Source organism: Hemiscyllium ocellatum, unplaced genomic scaffold, assembly GCF_020745735.1.
Source record: "Hemiscyllium ocellatum isolate sHemOce1 unplaced genomic scaffold, sHemOce1.pat.X.cur. scaffold_89_pat_ctg1, whole genome shotgun sequence".
Lineage (NCBI taxonomy): Eukaryota > Metazoa > Chordata > Chondrichthyes > Orectolobiformes > Hemiscylliidae > Hemiscyllium > Hemiscyllium ocellatum.
The window spans coordinates 1,810,545-1,828,138 of NW_026869294.1; positions in this window are offsets into that span (position 1 = coordinate 1,810,545).

A 17,594-nucleotide genomic window follows, 5' to 3' on the forward strand; every position below is an offset into this window, starting at 1 on the left:
TTAGGCAATACATTTGGATGGGCTCAGGCTTGAAGGGCGAAGAGCCTGTTCCTGGGCTGTAAAATTTCTTTGCTCTTTGTTCTTTAAAGGACACCTTGCTGAGGACCATATGGACAATGTTTACCAAACTACCTTCATCAATCTTCTTTGTCACCTCTTCATAAAACTCAGCCAAATTAATGAGACATGATTTCCCATGCAGAAAGCCACGTTGTCTACCCCGATTAGCCCTCACCTTCCCAAATGTATGTAAATGCTATCCCTCAGAATCCCCTCCAACAACTTACCCACCACCGACATCTGGCTCACCGGTCTATAGTTCCCCGGCATTTTGGATCACTGTTTCCTTTTCTGGTCCCACTCCTCCACTGCTCACAACAAATGTTAAATGTAACCAGGTCGGTGATACGGTCGATGATATCGGTCTCAGACTGGGTCAGGGTCAGTTTTAGGAACAAGTCAGGCTGGTTGATTTAATCTGCTCATAAAGCACGTTTATGATCCAGAGCAATGTTACTCCAACTCTGATGGAATGATGAATGGCAAACTACTTGGTTATTGCAAATATATAATCAATATTTCCCTGTTTAAAACACTGACACACACACACACACACCACACGCACACACACACGCGCGCACACACACACACACACACAAAACACACACACAAACAAAAAAAATCTCTGCAATTTTAACTTGAAAGAATTTTGTCCAAATATTATTGGAATTGCGAGATTGTCCAAAACGTTATTCTGCTTCTGAAGATATTCTATTCACACAGCTGCTAGCAATGGGATTTCATCCTGTGAGAGTTGGATTTGTCTGAATTCCCTTTGCTTTAGGCAGTGAGTAGATTCCAATGAATTCTGGTTAGGGATCATCCAAAGGGTAGCACGATGGTTAGCACTGCTGCCTTACAGCACCAGGGACTTCGGGTCTGTTCCAGCCTTGGGTGACTGTCTGTGTGGAGTTTGCACATGCTCCACCTTCCTGTGTGAGCTTCTAATGGGAGCTCCAGTTTACTACCACAGTTCAATTAGATGTATTGGTCATGCAAAATTGTCTGTTTTGTTCAGAGATTTATAAATTAGGTGCATTAGTCTGGGGTAAATATAAGGGAACGGGTTGGGAAGGTTGGTATGGACTTGTTGGGCTGACGGGCCTGTTTCAAAACTGTAGGGATTCCATAAAAATAAGAATGGTAACGATGAGTGTAGAGATTTTTTTCATAACTCGCACACTTTTCTGTGATGAGGAACAATGAAGGAGAGAGAGAGTGCAATAGGCCGTTCCTTCCCAGGCAGGTTACGTTTTCTTCCTCTCTGAGCTGAATCACACAATAATGTCATCCTCTCCTAAACTGGACCACGTGAGGTCTCCTTGTACATTGTCCAAACAATGTCTCCATCACGTTCCCTGTTCCATGTAGGTACATCATTGCTGTTTTCACACCCAGAGCCATACCCTTAGCAGAAAATTGTCCCAATCGATTTGAAATATGTTCACATGTCCCTGTGTCATTAAAAAATAAAAATGTTTAATTTATTCAGAATACCTATGTTAAAAATGAATGCATTTTTTAAAGAAATACAGGAGTTGCTGGAAAAACTCGACAGGTCTGTTAGCATCCAGATTTCTTTTACATGCTGTAGTTGTCCTAGCCTCCACCACTTTCTCTGGCAGCTCATTCCATACACACACCACACTCTATGTGAAAAGAGGCCCTTTAGGCCTCATCAAAACCTTTCCCCTCTCACATTCAAACAATGCCCTCTAATTTTGGACGCCCATAACCTGGGGGAACAAACCTGACTACGCACCTAATCCATGACTATTCTGATTTTATAAACCTTTACTGCAGCGAAATGAAACTCCAATCAACATGAACGGCTGTACTTTTCGTCATCCTGGGCCTAAATTCTGAAATGCAATACCAACACCTCTTCCTTCTCCATCAAGTCACAATTCTAAATCGCTTTTAATCAGTTTGTTCAGATATATTAGGAGACACTTCTGTGGGATTTACACCTAGACCTTTGTGCCCGGAGGTAGGGACAAGAGCACCACTCGGCAACACCCATAAAGCTGTAACATTATTCTCCTGTGTGTTTGCTCATCAGCCTGTTCTGACATGATGTGACATACCTCTGCAAAAGGCAGGACTTGAATCCAGACCTTCTAGTCCAGAGCTCAGAACACTATCACACAAGTTCAGGAATTGGAATCAAATCCAGAGCTCTGGCTCAGAGACAGGGACACTGCCCACTACACTACCATACCCAGATGTTGGTAACATTTTAAGTGCCCACTTTCAGCTCGGTGTGGATTGATTATAATCAGGTTACTATTACTGAGCTACAAAAAAATACTCTGTATTGTTAAATAAATGCAAGATATTTGTCTCAACTGTAGCATATTGAGTGTACGTGCTATGCTATCGAAATTAACTATGAACATCTTTAATTGCTATTATCTGTAGTCTGCAATATTAAGGAAAGAAATCCTGCAGACACACTCTGCAAAATGAAGGGTCTCAACTGGATATGTATTCCTGAACACCAGACACGAAGGAAGAGCTTAATTTCTGACCCCAAAACACCGATCACTCTTACGCACATCTAACATGCGACTGCCCTCTTCCTAAAACCATGAAATGATACCAGGCCGCTGATTACTGTCCAGCCTCTCCTCCCCACCGACTGTGTCTGAAATCCGTCCCTCCTCCCTCTGACCACACAAGGCAAACCAAGCACAGAGCCTTTGTAAAAATTAAGGCCGGACTGTGCAGGCCTCCTGGAGAGGGATGGGCATTTTAAAATTAAACGGAGAAGGTAAGCAGGTGGTAATATCACTCACTGGCCGAGGCATGGCAGATGAATTTTAGTTTGGATTGATGCGAGGTATTGGATTTGGTTAATCAAACAAGAATGGGATCTAAACAATTAAAATTAGGGCCTTTGGCAGTGCTGTAGGACAGAAATGAAGGCCATCAAGTATAATTCTTTAAAATTTGCATCTCATATAGATAGTGCGGTTAAGAATGTGTTTCGCATACTTGTCTTCATTGGCCAGACCTTTAAATATCAGAATTGGGACGTCATGTTGAGGTTGTACAGGACATTGGTGAGACCTCTCCTGGAATACTGTGTCCAGTCTGGTCATCCTGCCCGCTCATTCCATAGGCACACCACTCTCTGCTTGAAAAATCTACCCCTTAAGCTCACCTTAACCCTATGTCCTCTAGTTTTGGACTCCCCATACCCTGAGCAAATACCTTGACTATTCACTTTGATAATATTGACCTTGATATTATTAAGCTGGAAAGGGTTCAGAAGAGATTAACCTGGATGTTGCTGGGAAAGGAGGGATTGAGCTACAAGGGGAAGCTGGATGGTCTGGGACATCATTCACTGGAGAGTATGAGATTAAGGGGTAACTTTACACAGGTTTATAAAATAGTAAGAGGTATAGATAAACTGAAGGGCTGATGTCTTTTTCCTAGAGTTGGGGATTCAAAACTGAGGGATATTTTAAGGTGCGAGGCAATAGATTTACAAAAGTCATGAGAGGTAATTATTTTAGACAGAATCTGGCTTATGTGTGGAATGAACTCCCAGAGCAAGTGGGGAAAGCAGGGAAAGTCACAACGTTTAAAGGATATTTAGATCAGTACATGGATAAGACATCAGTTTGGGTGGTGCTATGAGCAGCTGCCCTCTCCCTCCCCCTCTCTGAATGAATCCCTGTTGGTTTTCACCCTCTGCCAATGCCTGTGCAGTGGCGTGTGCAGGCCAGCAGAGGGTGGCATTGCATCACTTTCAGCAGCACAGAGACTGCCAGCCCTGCCCCACACAGAGACACACACACACGGGAATGGTTAGGACACAACATTGAGCTCCTCTGGTAATTTAAACTAGACTTAAAGAAATGCTCCATTTGCCTCGTAAACTGTTAAAATATGAGTGACAGAGAACTCCCTAGTTCCACTGTTTAAACAAAAACATCAATTTATTTTTACACACTGAAAGTGAACATTTTGCATCAAATATTCACAACTCTGAGACCCCACTTCTTTTAACTGCTTATTAACCGACTCCAGCTCTATAGCCATATAGTGTTTCAAAAAGACACTTATTAAAATTACATAAACGCAATTTCAAAACCACGAAGCAGCTGTTGTTTCATCTGACCTCACACCAAAATTCCTTTTTACCATCTTTCTTGGGAAGACTGGCTCATGTTACAGGATGTTATCGAAGAGTCTACATTTCAGCATTCTGCAACCCGGGAACACAGCCGTCCATGACACTGTCTCTCAGTCTCCCCCTCTCTGTCTATACCCCAAACGCCTCCCAGTGGTGATATTTAAACTGATTCCCCCTCCATCTCTCTCTGACAGTGATGTTCACACCCACAGCAACCCCTTGTCATGGCACAATATAGATATGGAGCTGGAAATGGGTGAGAGCTGCACATCCTGTCAGTTCCAGCATGGACTTGAAGTTCCCCCACACTGGGTCGGGATCTACACAGTGTTACTGGGCAATGCCCTTGGGTGGCGTACACAGTCCTCCATGCTGGGAGGGTAATTGCTACTGGTTACAGATTAGTGCACTGGGGTGGGGTACACCGGCCTAAATGCTGGTAGGGTAACTGCTCCTGGGTTACAGATCAATGCACTGGGGTGGTGTACACAGTTTTACATGCTGGGCGGGTAACTGCTCCTGGTTTACAGATCAATGCACTGGGGTGGTGTATACAGTCCTACATGCTGAGAGGGTAACTGCTCCTGGGTTACAGATCAATGCACTGGGGTGGGGTACACAGTCCTACATGCTGGGAGGGTAACTGCTCCTGGGTTACAGATCAATGCACTGGGGTGGGGTACACAGCCCTACATGCTGAGAGGGTAACTGCTCCTGGGTTACAGATCAATGCACTGGGGTGGTGTATACAGTCCTACATGCTGAGAGGGTAACTGCTCCTGGGTTACAGATTAGTGCACTGGTGTGGGGTACATAGTCCTACATGCTGGGAGGGTAACTGCTCCTGGGTTACAGATCAATGCACTGGGGTGCTGCACACAGTCCTACATGCTGGGAGGGTAACTGCTCCTGGGTTACAGCTCAATGCACTGGGGTGGAGTACACAGTCCTACATGCTGGGAGAGTAACTGCTCCTGGGTTACAGATGAATTCACGGGTGATCACTGCACAGGTCGCTGTACTAGTCAGACCATCTGGTAGAAGTTTATAGATAATACAATGATATGGTCTGCACAGCTCCCTGTGCTTGACAGATATCTAGTCCGGGGTTATAGGTCAATGCCCTGCTGTGGTCTGCACAGCTCCCCGTCTTGGAGAGATATCTAGTCCGGTGTTATAGATCAATGCACTGCTGTGGTCTGCTCAGCTCCCTGTGCTGGGCAGATACCTCGTCCGGGGTTATAGATCAATGCCCTGCTGTGGACTGCACAGCTCACCGCGCTGGACAGATATCTAGTCTGGGCTTACAGATCAATGCATGGGGGTGGTCTGCATTGCTTCCCAGGCTGAATACTTGCTGGAGGAGCACAGTAATCGAGGCAGTATCCGGAGGTGTAGAATTTGATGTTTCAGGTGTATCCCTCCTTCAGGGCACTTGCAGAATGGTTACACCCGAAATGTTGATTTCTCCACCTCCTGATGCTGTCTGGATTGCTGTGTTCTCCCAGCTTCCTGCCTGTCTACTTTGGACTACAGCATCTGCAGCTTTTCTGTCTCTATCCCAGCTTCCCAAACTGGACAGATATCTCGTCTGCGTTTCAGGATAAGTGCTGTGATATGATCTATGCAGTGTTCCACTCTGGACAGATGGCTGGGTTGTACTGAGCAGTACACCAGCCTGGTCTGCAGAGTGTACCACTGTGAAGAGGTGTCTCCCCTGGGTTGATGGTGTCTGGGCTGGTTCTGTGAGGTGGATTGAGAATGTGGTATATCTAACCCTTTCAGCAGATCTGACAATGCCTTTAGTTCCCATTCCTGAGATCGGACCCTCCGTCTCTCACCACATTAATGTTACAGTGTTCGCAGGCACAGTACATCATGTTGGTGGGGTGGGTAGGGGGGAAAGGTGATGGACAGGTCGAGGAGTTCCCGGAAGGTTCTGTGCCCGACATTAATAACCGACATTCAACAGAACGTTCTGCCCCCAACATTCTATATCTTGACATTCCCCGGAACGTTCTGTCCTGGACATTCTATAACTGACATTCCCCGGAACGTTCTATAACTGACATTCCCCGGAACGTTTTGTCCCCGACATTCTATATCTTGATATTCCTCGGAACGTTCTGCCCCCAACATTCTATATCTTGACATTCCCCGAAACGTTCTGTCCTGGACATTTTATAACTGACATTCCCCGGAACGTTCTATCCCTGACATTCGAGAACTGACGTTCCCCGGAACGTTCTGTCCCTGACATTCTATAACTGACATTCCCCGGACCGTTCTGTCCCTGACATTCTATAACTGACATTCCCCGGACCGTTCTGTCCCTGACTTTGTTTGTTTGTGAACGGCCGGACGTCAGTGAATTGAACAAACGATAAGATCCTGGAGGAAGAGATCCCGTTCCAGGGAGAAGGAGACACTGTTCCGAAGGCCCCTCAGGCAGTTAAAGGAGTGAATACGTTTTCCCTGCGTTTACTTTTCTTCACGACACAGGATCGACCACAATTTAGACCAAAAAACAGAAATTCCCAAACTCCGTTTGTCTTCAGGAAACTGGGAGAGAAAACTTCAGGACAGCAACATTTCCACCCACCGTATTAGGAACTGGGAAGGAGTGACCTGTGTCTGCTCTCGAGTGATCGAGTATGTGGGAATGTTCTAGAAACCATCTGTCCTTATGGATGTGTCTCTGTGTGTTTGGGGAGGGAGGGTTTCTTGTGGTTTATGTCACATTTTTGTCAGTAATTCCGACATTCCCATTTTTTATTCCAGCTCTAATTATTTTAATAAATCCCTGAATACAGGGACACATATGAAAATCTCACAGGGTCCCCGATCAAACGGGTCCCTTTGCCTCCAGGCTGATGGATAATGGGTTTGTTTTCCTTCCTCACAGTTAACGTAATGACCATCTACGTCCTGCTTTATAAAGATTGTGGATTGTCTCCATGTGTCAGACGTTACCTGGGGGCCATGGCAGCGGCGGATCTCCTGGTCATTATCCTCGACCTAATCCTGAGACACATTCCCATTGTTTATCTGGAACAGTTTTATTTCCTGTACTCCGTCCCCGTGTGTAATATCCACGCCGTCCTGCTTTATGCGGCCACTGACTGCTCTGTCTGGTTCACCGTCACTTTCACCTTTGATCGGTTTGTGGCCATTTGTTGCCAGAAGCTGAAAAGTAAATATTGCAGTGAGAAAACGGCGGCTGTGGTTCTGGGAGCAGTGACTGTGCTGAGCTGTTTAAAGAACATTTTCTGGTATTTTATGCTCACGGCTCGGTATCGGATGTTTTGTGATGTAACAGCCGCTGTTCTATTCTCCAGTGTCTGGGTCACAATCGAGTCCCTCCACCACATTCTAACCCCAGGTGTCCCATTTCTCCTGATTCTGCTGCTCAATGTTCTCACTGTCAGACACATTTTAGTGACCAGCGAGCCCACAAGAGATTCCTCGCTCACACCAATGGGGACGCTCAGTCTGACACAGAAATGAGAAACCGAAAAAATCCATCATTTTACTGTTTGTGATCTCGGCCAATTTCATCCTGTTATGGTCAACGTTAATGCTGTTTTCTATATGGAGCCGGATGTGGTGGATTGGGTATGAGTCTGTGTATCTCGATTCCTTTGTGGGGGAATTGGGCTTCATGCTGCAGCTCCTCAGTTGCTGCACAAACACCGCGATTTATGCTGTGACCCAGACTAAGTTCAGGCAGCAGCTGAAGAATGTGCTGAAATATCCCTTCACCCAAATCCATCCATCCAACAAATTCCCTCATTAATCACACCATCCGGGATTTTCTCATTTCAGTTCAGTGTTTCAGCGATGGAGCAGCCTGTCGCTATGGTAACAGACTGAGGTGAGAGCTGGTTTGTCCATCCTTATCCCCCAGTGGGGTTACAGGGAAACATTTCAATGTTTCTCACAACTCAGGGGCCAGTGAGAAAAGGCACCATCCCACTGACTGTATCCATCACTTCCATTTGAAAACAATGAAAATGCTGATGAAAGCGTGCCGAGCAGCAGAGGGACCGATGTTGTTGTGTGTCTTTGTGTTGGAGAAGCTGAGCTGGAGAGAGACAGACTCAGACCCAAGTCCTAGTCCTCAGGGAAGGGGAGGGCACCGCACTCTGAGCTCAGGAGCTGGGTTTAACTCGCTCTGTCTCACCACTGCAGCCTGGCCTCCCCATTACTTATCCCCTACTCTTTCTCCTCAATTCTCTGTCTGTCTGTTTGTATCACTCTCTCTCTCTTTCAGCACACATTCTCTTTCTCAACCCTCTCCTCATCCTCCCTCTCTCTCACACACACACACCACCCCTAATCCCGGTTTCTCCACCTGCCTCCACTCTTCACACTCCCCCCTTCTCTCATGCCATCTCTGTCTCCCGCCCATAATTCTATCGCAAAACCGTTTTCGCCACCTCCCACATCTCACCCCCACCCCCCACATGCAGCCTCAACCCCAAACACCCCCAGTCGCTGGGTCAGAAGGAGAGGGAAGGGCCAGGGAGACAGAGTGTGTCAGGGTGAGAGTGAGGGAGGGACAGGAGGGAGAGAGATTCACTCAGAGGGAAAGAGAGGGAGGTGGGAAGAGAGAGACACCGAGGGAGGTGGCGAGCGAGAAGGGGGAGAGAGAGAGATAGGGTGAGGGAGAGAGAGAGAGCGAAAAAGAGAGAGAGAGAGAGACGGGAGGAGATAATGACAGAGAGGGGCAAGAGAGGAAAGAGACAGAGATGGACAGGGGCGATGAGAGACAGAGAGTGAAAGGGGGCAAGAGAGCTAAGGGAGGCGAAAAAGAGAGAGAAAACACAAGGCAGATACAGAGAATGAGGGGGCGAGAGTGAGACATGGGTTGGGAAATGGTGGCAACAGAAAGCGGGATGGCTAGAGATAGATAGAGGAGGGAAGAGAGATATAGAGGTGCGAAGGGCGAGAGAGAGAGAGGTGGTGAGATAGAGGAAGGGCACTAAGGAGAGAGGGTGTGTGAGAGGGCGAGAGAGTGAGGGAGGGCTGAGAGAGCAAGGAAGAGGGGAGAATGAGAAGGAGGGGCGGGAGTAAGAGGGTCGTGGGTAGGTAAGAGAGACGGGGGCGAGAGAGAGAGGGAGGGGCCAGAGAGAGGGGAGGGGACTAGAGAGAGAGTGGGGGCTAGAGAGAAAAGGGCGCGCGAGGGAGGTAGGGCGGCGAGAGAGCGAGGTCGAGGGGGGCAAGAGAGAGGGAGGGGGCAAGAGAGAGAGACGGGGCGAGAGAGGGAGAGGGAGGGGGTTAGGAGAGAGTGAGGAAGGGGAGGAGAGAGAGAGGGAGGGGGGCAAGAGGGGGATGGCGAGAGAGGGGGCACGAGAGAGGGGTCGAGAGGGATAGGGAGGGGTCGAGATGGAGAGGGAGGGGTCGAGATGGAGAGGGTGGGAAGAGAGAGAGAGGGCGAGATAGAGGGGGCGAGAAAGAGGGGGAGCGGGAGAGACAGAGAGGGAGGGAAGGGGCGAGTGACGGGCTTCGAGAGTGAGAGAGGGAGTGGGGCGAGAGACAGAAAGGGAGGAGGCATGTGAGAGAGGGAGGGGGACGGGAGAGAGTGGGGACGAGAGAGAGAGTGAGGGGTCGAGAGACAGAGGGAGGAGGAGAGAAAGAGAGGGAGGGGTGAGAGAGAAGACGGAGGGGGTGAGAGTGAGACAGGGTGGGTGCAAGGGGTGGTAGGGAGTGACAGAGAGGGAGGTGGGCGAGAGAGTGAGGGAGCGGACGAGAGAGAGAGAGGAAGGGGTGTGAGAGAGATAGGGTTGGGGGAGAGAGGGAGAGGCGAGAGGAAGAGAGGGAGGGGCAAGAGAGAGACAAGGTGGAGGCGAGACAGAGTGGGAGGGGGTGAGAGAGAGGGGATGTGAGAGAGAGGGGGAGGGGGCGAGAGTAGGAAGTGGTGAGAGACAGACGGAGGGTGGCGTCCGAGAGAGAGAGAGGGAGGTGACGAAAGAGATGGAGGTGGCAAGAGAGGGATGGAGAGAGAGGGAGGGGCGAGAGAGAGAAATGTAGAGGGCGCGAGAGAGTGAGGGGGCGAGAGAGAGAGGGGGAGAGGGTGAGGGAGAGAAGGGTAGAGGGGGAGAGAGAGAGGAAGGAGGCGAGAGCTAGAGGGACTGGGCGAGAGAGAGTCTGAGTGGGGGCGAGAGAGAGAGGGTGGGGGAGAGAGAGAGACGGCGAGGGAGGCGAGAGAGACAGAGGGACAGGGGCGAGAGAGGGTGACAGGAGCAAGAGGGAGATGGATTGGGGCGAGAGAGAGAGGGAGGGGCGAGAGAGAGAGGGAGGGGGCGAGAGAGAGGGAGGGGCGAGTGAGAGATGGAGGGGGCGAGAGAGAGTGGAAGGGGGCGAGAGAGAGAGGGTGGGGTGGCGAGAGAGAGAGGGAGGGGAAGCAAGAGACAGAGAGGCTGAGGGCATTGAAGAGGTGCGAAAGGGAGGGGGCGAGAGAGAGTGAGACGGAGGGGGATGAGAGAGATAGGGAGGGGGTCGAGAGAGAGAGGGGGCAAGGCAGAGGGGGCGAGAGAGCAGGGGGAGGGAGAGAGAGGGAGGTCGAGAGAGAAATCGAGGGGGCAAGCTAGAGGGAAGGGGTGAGAGAGGGAGGAGGGTGAGAAAGAGAGAGGGAGGGGAACGCGATAGAGGGGTTGCGAGAGAGAGAGGGAGGGAACGAGAGAGAGAGGGAGGGATCGAGAGACAGAGGGAGGAGGCGCGAAAGAGAGGGAGGGGTGAGAGAGAGACGGAGGGTGTGAGAGTGAGAGCGCGAGGGGTTCTAGAGAGAGTGGGGCAAGGGAGAGGGGGCGAGAGAGAAGGAGGGTGAGAGAGAGGGTGGGCAAGAGAGAGGGTGAGGTCGAGAGTGTGAGAGGGAGTGGGCGAGAGAGAGAGAGGGACGTTGCGAGATAGAGAGAGGGATGGGGACGAGAGAGAGAGAGAGGAGGGGGCGAGAGAGGGTGGGGGCTAGAGAGAAATCGAGGGTGCAAAAGAGAGGGACGGGGCGAGAGAGAGAGAGGCAGGAGGGCGAGAGTGAGAGGAAGGGAGAGAGACGGGGAGAGGGACGGGACAAGAGAGAGGGAGAGAGGGGGAGAGGAAGAGAGAGGGCGAGGGAGGCAAGAGAGACAGAGAGACAGGGGCGAGAGTGAGGGACAGGGGCAAGAGGGAGAGGAATTGGGGGGATAGAGAGAGGGATCGGGGCAAGAGAGTGAGGGAATGGGGCAAGAGCGAGATGGATTGGGGTGAGTGAGAGAGGGAGGGGGCGATAGAGAGAGGGAGGAGGCGAGAGAGAGAGGGAGGGGTCAGAGATTGAGGGAGGGGGCGAGTAAGAAAGGGCGGGGGCGAGAGGGTGAGGCGAGATGGAGAGGGGTAGAGGTGCGAGAGAGAGGGAGGCAGGGGGTGAGAGAGAGAAGGAGGGGTGAGAGAGAGAGCGGGTGAGAGAGTTTGGTGGCGAGAAAGAAATGGGAGCGAGAGAAAGAGGGAGGGAGAGAGAGCGGAAGGGCGGCGAGAGACAGAGGGACTGGGCGAGAGAGGGTTCGAGTACGGGATAGAGAGACTGAGAGGGAGGGGGCGAGTGAGCGGGAATGGGGCGAGAGGAAGAGGGAGTGGAGTGAGAGAAGAGAGAGAGAGAGAGGGAGCGGGAGAGAGAGAGGGGGCGGGAGAGAGAGGGAGTGAGGGGTCAAGACAGAGAGGGAGGAGGACAAGAGAGAGAGAGAGGGGTACGACAGAGAGAGGAAGGAGGGCGAGAGAGAGAGAGAGAGGGAGGGCGAGAGAGGGAGAGTGAGAGAGGGAGAGGTAAGAGAGAGAGGGAGGTGGGCGAGAGAGAGATGGAGGAAGGGTGAGAGAGAGACGGAGGGGGCGAGAGGGGGAGAGAGACGGGACAAGAGAGAGTGAGGGAGGGAGGGGGAGAGGGAGAGAGAGGGCGAGGGAGGCAAGAGAGACAGAGAGACAGGGGCGAGAGTGAGGGACAGGGGCAAGATGGAGCGGGATTGGGGCGAGAGAGTGTGGGATTGGGGCGAGAGAGTGAGGGATTGGGGCAAGTGAGAGAGGGATTGGGGTGAGTGAAAGAGGGAGGGGGCGAGAGAGAGCGGGATGGGGGCGAGAGAGAGGGAGAATGCGAGAGAGGGATGGGGAGAGAGAAAGGGTGGGAAGCAAGAAAGGGGGCGAGAGAGAGTGTGGCAGAGAGAGAGGGAGGGCGAGGGAGAAAGGAGGGGGCAAGAGAGGGAGGGGGCGAGAGAGAGAGGGGGCGAGAGATAGACGCAGGGAGGTGGGCGAGAGAGAGTGTGGTAGGGAGCGAGAGAGAGAGAGAGAGGTGGTGAGGGAGAGAAGGGTAGAAGGCGAGAGAGAGAGAGGAAGGAGGCGAGAGCTAGAGCGACATGGGCGAGAGAGAGTCTGAGTGGGGGCGAGAGAGAGAGGGTGGGGGAGAGAGAGAGGGCGAGGGAGGCGAGAGAGACAGAGGGACAGGGGCGAGAGAGAGTGACAGGAGCAACAGGGAGATGGATTGGGGCGAGAGAGAAAGGGTTTGGGGCAAGAGAGAGAGGGAGGGGGTGAGAGAGAGAGGGAGGGTCGAGTGAGAGAGGGAGGGGGAGAGAGAGAATGGGGGGGGCGAGAGAGAGATGGCGGGGGGCGAGAGAGAGAGTGTGGGGGGCGAGAGACAGAGAGGCTGAGGGCGAGAGAGGGGAGCGAGAAGGGGGCAAGAGGGAGGGGGCGAGAGAGAGTGAGAGGGAGGGGGATGAGAGAGAGGGAGAGGGTCGAGAGAGAGGGGGCAAGAGAGAAAGGGGTGCGAGAGAGAAAGGGGAGCAAGAGAAAGGAAGGAGGCGAGAGCTAGAGCGACATGGGCGAGAGAGAGTCTGAGTGGGGGCGAGAGAGTGAGGGTGGGCGAGAGAGAGAGTGAGGTTGAGAGTGAGAGAGGGAGAGGGGCGAGAGACAGAGAGGGAGGGGGCATGTGAGAGAGGGAGGGGGATGGAGAGAGTGTGGGGGCAAGAGAGAGGGAGTGCTGGAGCGATAGAGGGAAGAGGCAAGAAGGAGAGGGAGGGGTTGAGAGAGCGAGAGGGAGGGAGTGCGAGAGAGGGAGGAAGGCGAGAGAGAGAGTGAGGGAGGGGGTGAGAGAGAGGGAGAGGGGGTGAGACAGAGAGATGGTGGAGGCGAGAGAGAGAGATGGATTGGGCGAGACAGAGAGAGGGAGGGGGCGAGTACAGGGTGGGGGCGAGAGAGAGAGTGACGGGATAAGACAGAGAGAGGGAGGAGGGCGAGAAAGAGAGGGAAAGGTGTGAGAGAGAGGGGGAGGGGTGAGAGAGAGAGTTGGAGGAGGCGAGAGAGAGAGGGAGAGGGTGAGAGAGAGAGAGGGAGGGGGCGAGAAAGAGAGAGGGAGGGGGGAGAGAGAGAGGGAGAGGGCAAGAGAGAGGGGGTGAGAGAGAGAGGGAGGGGGCGGGAGATCGATGGAGAGGGCGGGAGAGAGGGGATGCGAGTGAGAGGGAGGGATGTGAGGCAGAGAGGGAGAGCGTGAGAGAGGGAGAGGGAGGGGGCGAGAGAGAGAGAGGGAGGGAGCGAGAGAGAGGGGGTGAGAGAGAGATGGAGGGGGCGGGAGATCGAGGGAGGTGGCGGGAGAGAGGGGATGCGAGAGAGAGAGGGAGGGGTGAGAGAGAGAGGGAGAGGGTGAGAGAGGGAGAGGGAGGGCGCAAGAGAGGACGAACGGTTGAGAGAGAGAGGGGGCAAGAGAGAGAGAGAGGGAGGAGGCGAGAGAGAGAAAGAGGGTGCGAGAAAGAGAGAGGGAGGGACGAGCGAGAGAGGGAGGGGGCGAGAGAGTGGGGGATGAGAGAGAGAGAGAGGGAGGGGGGCGGGAGATCGATGGAGAGGGCGGGAGAGAGGGGATGCGAGAGAGAGGGAGGGGTTCAGAGAGAGAAGTAGAGTGCGAGAGAGAGGGATGGGGCGATGGAGAGACGGAGAGAGGTAGAGAGCGAGAGAGAGAGAGAGGGATGGGGGCGTGAGAGAAAGGGTGAAGGGAAGAGAGGGGGCGAGAGAGAGTGCGGGCGAGAAAGAGAGGGAGGGGTGCGAAGGAGAGAAGGAAACAGCAAGAGAGGGAGGGGGCAAGAGAGGGAGTGTGGCGAGAGAGGGAGGGTGGCGAGAGAGGGAGGGTGCGAGAGACGGAGGGTTCGAGAAAGAGAGAGTGAGGCGTGGGAGAGAGACAGCGAGGGGGCGAGAGAGGCACCGAGGGAGCGAGTGAGAAAATGAGGGGGCGAGAGAGAGGGTGGTGGCGAGAGAGAGGGGGCAAAAGAGAGGGCGCGAGGAGGGGCAAGGGAGGGGGGCGAGAGACAGAGAGGGAGGGGGCATGTGGGAGAGGGAGAGGATGGAGAGAGAGTGGGGACGAGAGAGAGAGAGTGGTCGAGAGATAGAGGGCGGAGGCGAGAAAGAGAGGGAGGGGTTGAGAGAGAGAGATGGAGGGAGGGGGCAAGATGGAGAGGGACGGCATAAGAGAGAGAGGGAGAGGTGAGAGAGAGAGGGAGGGGTGAGAGAGAGATGGAGGAGGCGAGAGAGAGAGACGGGTGAGGCGAGGGAGAGAGAGAGGGAGGGGCGAGAGAGAGAAGGTGGGGGCGACAGAGGGAGAGGGCGATAGAGAGAGAGGGAGGGGGCAAGAGAGAGGGAACGGGCGAGAGAGAGGGGTTTGAGAGAGAGAGGGAGGGCGGCGAGGGATCGAGGGAGGGGGCGGTAGAGAGGGGATGAGAGAGAGGGAGGGGTGAGAGAGAGCGGTAGAGTGCGAGAGAGAGGTATGGGGCAAGAGAGAGATGGAGAGTGTTAGAGAGCGAGAGAGAGAGAGGGATGGGGCGAGAGAGAAAGGGTGGGGGGAGAGAGGGGGTGAGAGATAGTGCGGGTGAACGAGAGAGGGAGAGGTGCAAACGAGAGAGGGAGAGGGAAAGAGAGGGAGGGGGCGAGAGAGGCAGGGGGCGAGAGAGAGACGGAGGGTGGCAGGCAAGCGAGAGAGAGGGAGGGGGCGAGAGAGAGAGAGAGGGAGGGAGCGAGAGAGAAAACAAGGGGGCGAGAGAGAAAACGAGGGTGCGAGAGAGAGGGAGGGGGCGAGAGAGAGGGGGCGGGAGAGAGAGGAAGAGAGGGAGAGAGCGAGAGTGAGAGTGGGATGAGGCGAGAGAGAGAGAGGGGGCGAGAGAGAGAGTGTGGGGCGACAGAGGGAGAGGGCGAGAGAGAGGGAGGGGGCGAGAGACAGGGAGTGGGCGAGAGAGAGGCGGGTGAGAGAGAGAGGCAGGCGTGGCGAGAAATCGAGGGAGCGGGCGGGAGAGTGGGGTTATGAGAGAGAGGGATGGGGCGAGAGAGAGATGGAGAGAGATAGAGAGCGAGAGAGAGAGAGAAGGATGGGTCGAGAGAGAAAGGGTGGGGGGAGAGAGGGGTGTGAGAGAGATTGCGGGTGAGAGAGAGAGGGAGGGGTGCAAAGAAAAGAGGGAGAGGGCAAGAGAGGGAGGGGTCGAGAGAGGGAGGGGGCGAGAGAGAGAGAGAGGGAGGGAGGCGAGAGAGAGAGGGGTGAGAGAGAGAGGAAGAGAGGGAGAGAGCGAGAGAGAGGGATGGGGCGAGAGAGAAAGGGTGGGGGGAGAGAGGGGGCGAGAGAGAGTGTGGGTGAGAGAGAGGAAGGGGTGCGAAGGAGAGGGGGAGGGGCAAAAGAGGGGGATGGGGCGAGAGAGAGACGGAGGGTGGCCGTCGAGAGAGAGAGGGAGGGGGCGAGAGAGAAGGAGGGAGGGGGCGAGAGAGAAAGCGAGGGGGCGAGAGAGAGAGGAAGCAAGAGAGAGAGGGAGTGTGTGAGAGAAGGAGAGGGAGGAGGCGAGAGAGAGAGGGATGGGGTGAGAGAGGGAGGGAACGGGGCGCGAGAGAGAGGGAGTTGGACAAGAGAGAGGGAGGGCCCGAGAGAGGGAGTGAGGAGGCGAGAGAAAGAGAGAGAGGTGGCGAGAGAGAGACTGGGGCAAGAGAGAGAAGGAGGGTGTGAGAGAGAGGGGGTTCGAGAGAGAAAGGGCAGCGAGGCGAGAGAGAGGAAGGGGCGAGAGAGAGGGAGGTGGGGAGAAGGGAGAGGCGGGAGAGAGAGAGGGAAGGGGTGTGAGAGAGAGAGGGAGGATGGGAGAGAATGCGAGGGAAGGGGCAAGAGAGAGAGAGGGAGGGGGCGAGAGAGTGAGAGAGGGAGGGGGCGAGAGAGGGAGGAGGAATAGAGAGAGAGGGAGGGGGCGGGAGAGATAGGGGATGCGAGAGAGAGAGGGAGTGGGCGAGAGAGAGAGGGAGGGTTGAGAGAGAGGGAGGGGTTGAGAGAGGGACGGGGCAAGAGAGGAAGGGTGCAAGAGAGAGTCGGAGGGGTGTGGGCGAGAGAGAGAGGGAGGGAGGGGTCTTGAGGGAGAGGGACAGGGCAAGAGAGGGTTCGAATGGGGGCTAGAGATACTGAGAGAGGGAGGAGGCTAGAGAGAGAGGGAGGGGCGAGAGAGAAAGCGAGTGGGCAAGCGAGAGGGAGGGGGTGAGAGAGGGACGAGGGTGAGAAAGAAAGAGGGAGGTGGACGGGAGAGAGTGGGGATGCGAGAGATAGAGGGAAGGGGGCGAGAGAGAGAGTGGATGAGTGTGGGAGGGGAGAGAGAGCTAGGGGTGGTGCGAGAGAGAGTGGGAGAGGTCGAGAGAGATAAGGAGGGGGCAAGAGAGGGAGGGGGCATGAGAGCGAGAGGGCAAGAGAGCAAGGGTGCAAGAGAGTGACAGAGGGGTCAGGTGAGAGAGAGACGGAGGGGGCATGAGAGAGAGGGGCGCGGGAGAGAGAGAGACGGAGGGGCGAGAGAGTGAGGGAGCGGGCGAGGGGGGAGAGGGATGGGGCAAGAGAGAGTGAGGGTGGGAGGGGGAGAGGGAGAGAGAAAGGGAGAGGGAGGCAAGAGAGACAGAGAGACAGGGACGAGAGAGAGGGACAGGGGCAAGAGGGAGAGGGATTGGGGCGAGAGAGAGAGGGATTGGGGTGAGTGAGAGAGGGACATATCGAGTGAGAGAGGGAGGGGGCGAGAGAGAGAAGGAGGTGGCGAGAGAGAGAGGGAGGGGTGAGAGAGAAAGGGAGGGGGTGAGAGAGAGTGAGGGAGGATTGTGAGACAGAGAGGTAGAGTGCGAGAGAGAGAGGAATGGGGGCGAGAGAGAGAGAGGGAGAATGCGAGAAAGGGCTGGGGGAGATAGAGAAAGAGTGGGGAGCAAGAAAGGGGTCGAGAGAGAGTGTGGGAGAGAGAGAGGGGGCCAAGGAGAAAGTAGGGGGTAAGAGAGGGAGGGGGTCGAGAGAGGGAGGGGGCGAGAGATAGACGGGGGGTGGGCGAGAGAGTGTGTGATAGGGGACGAGAGAGAGAGAGAGAGGGAGGGGGCGACAAGGGATAGGGCGAGTGAG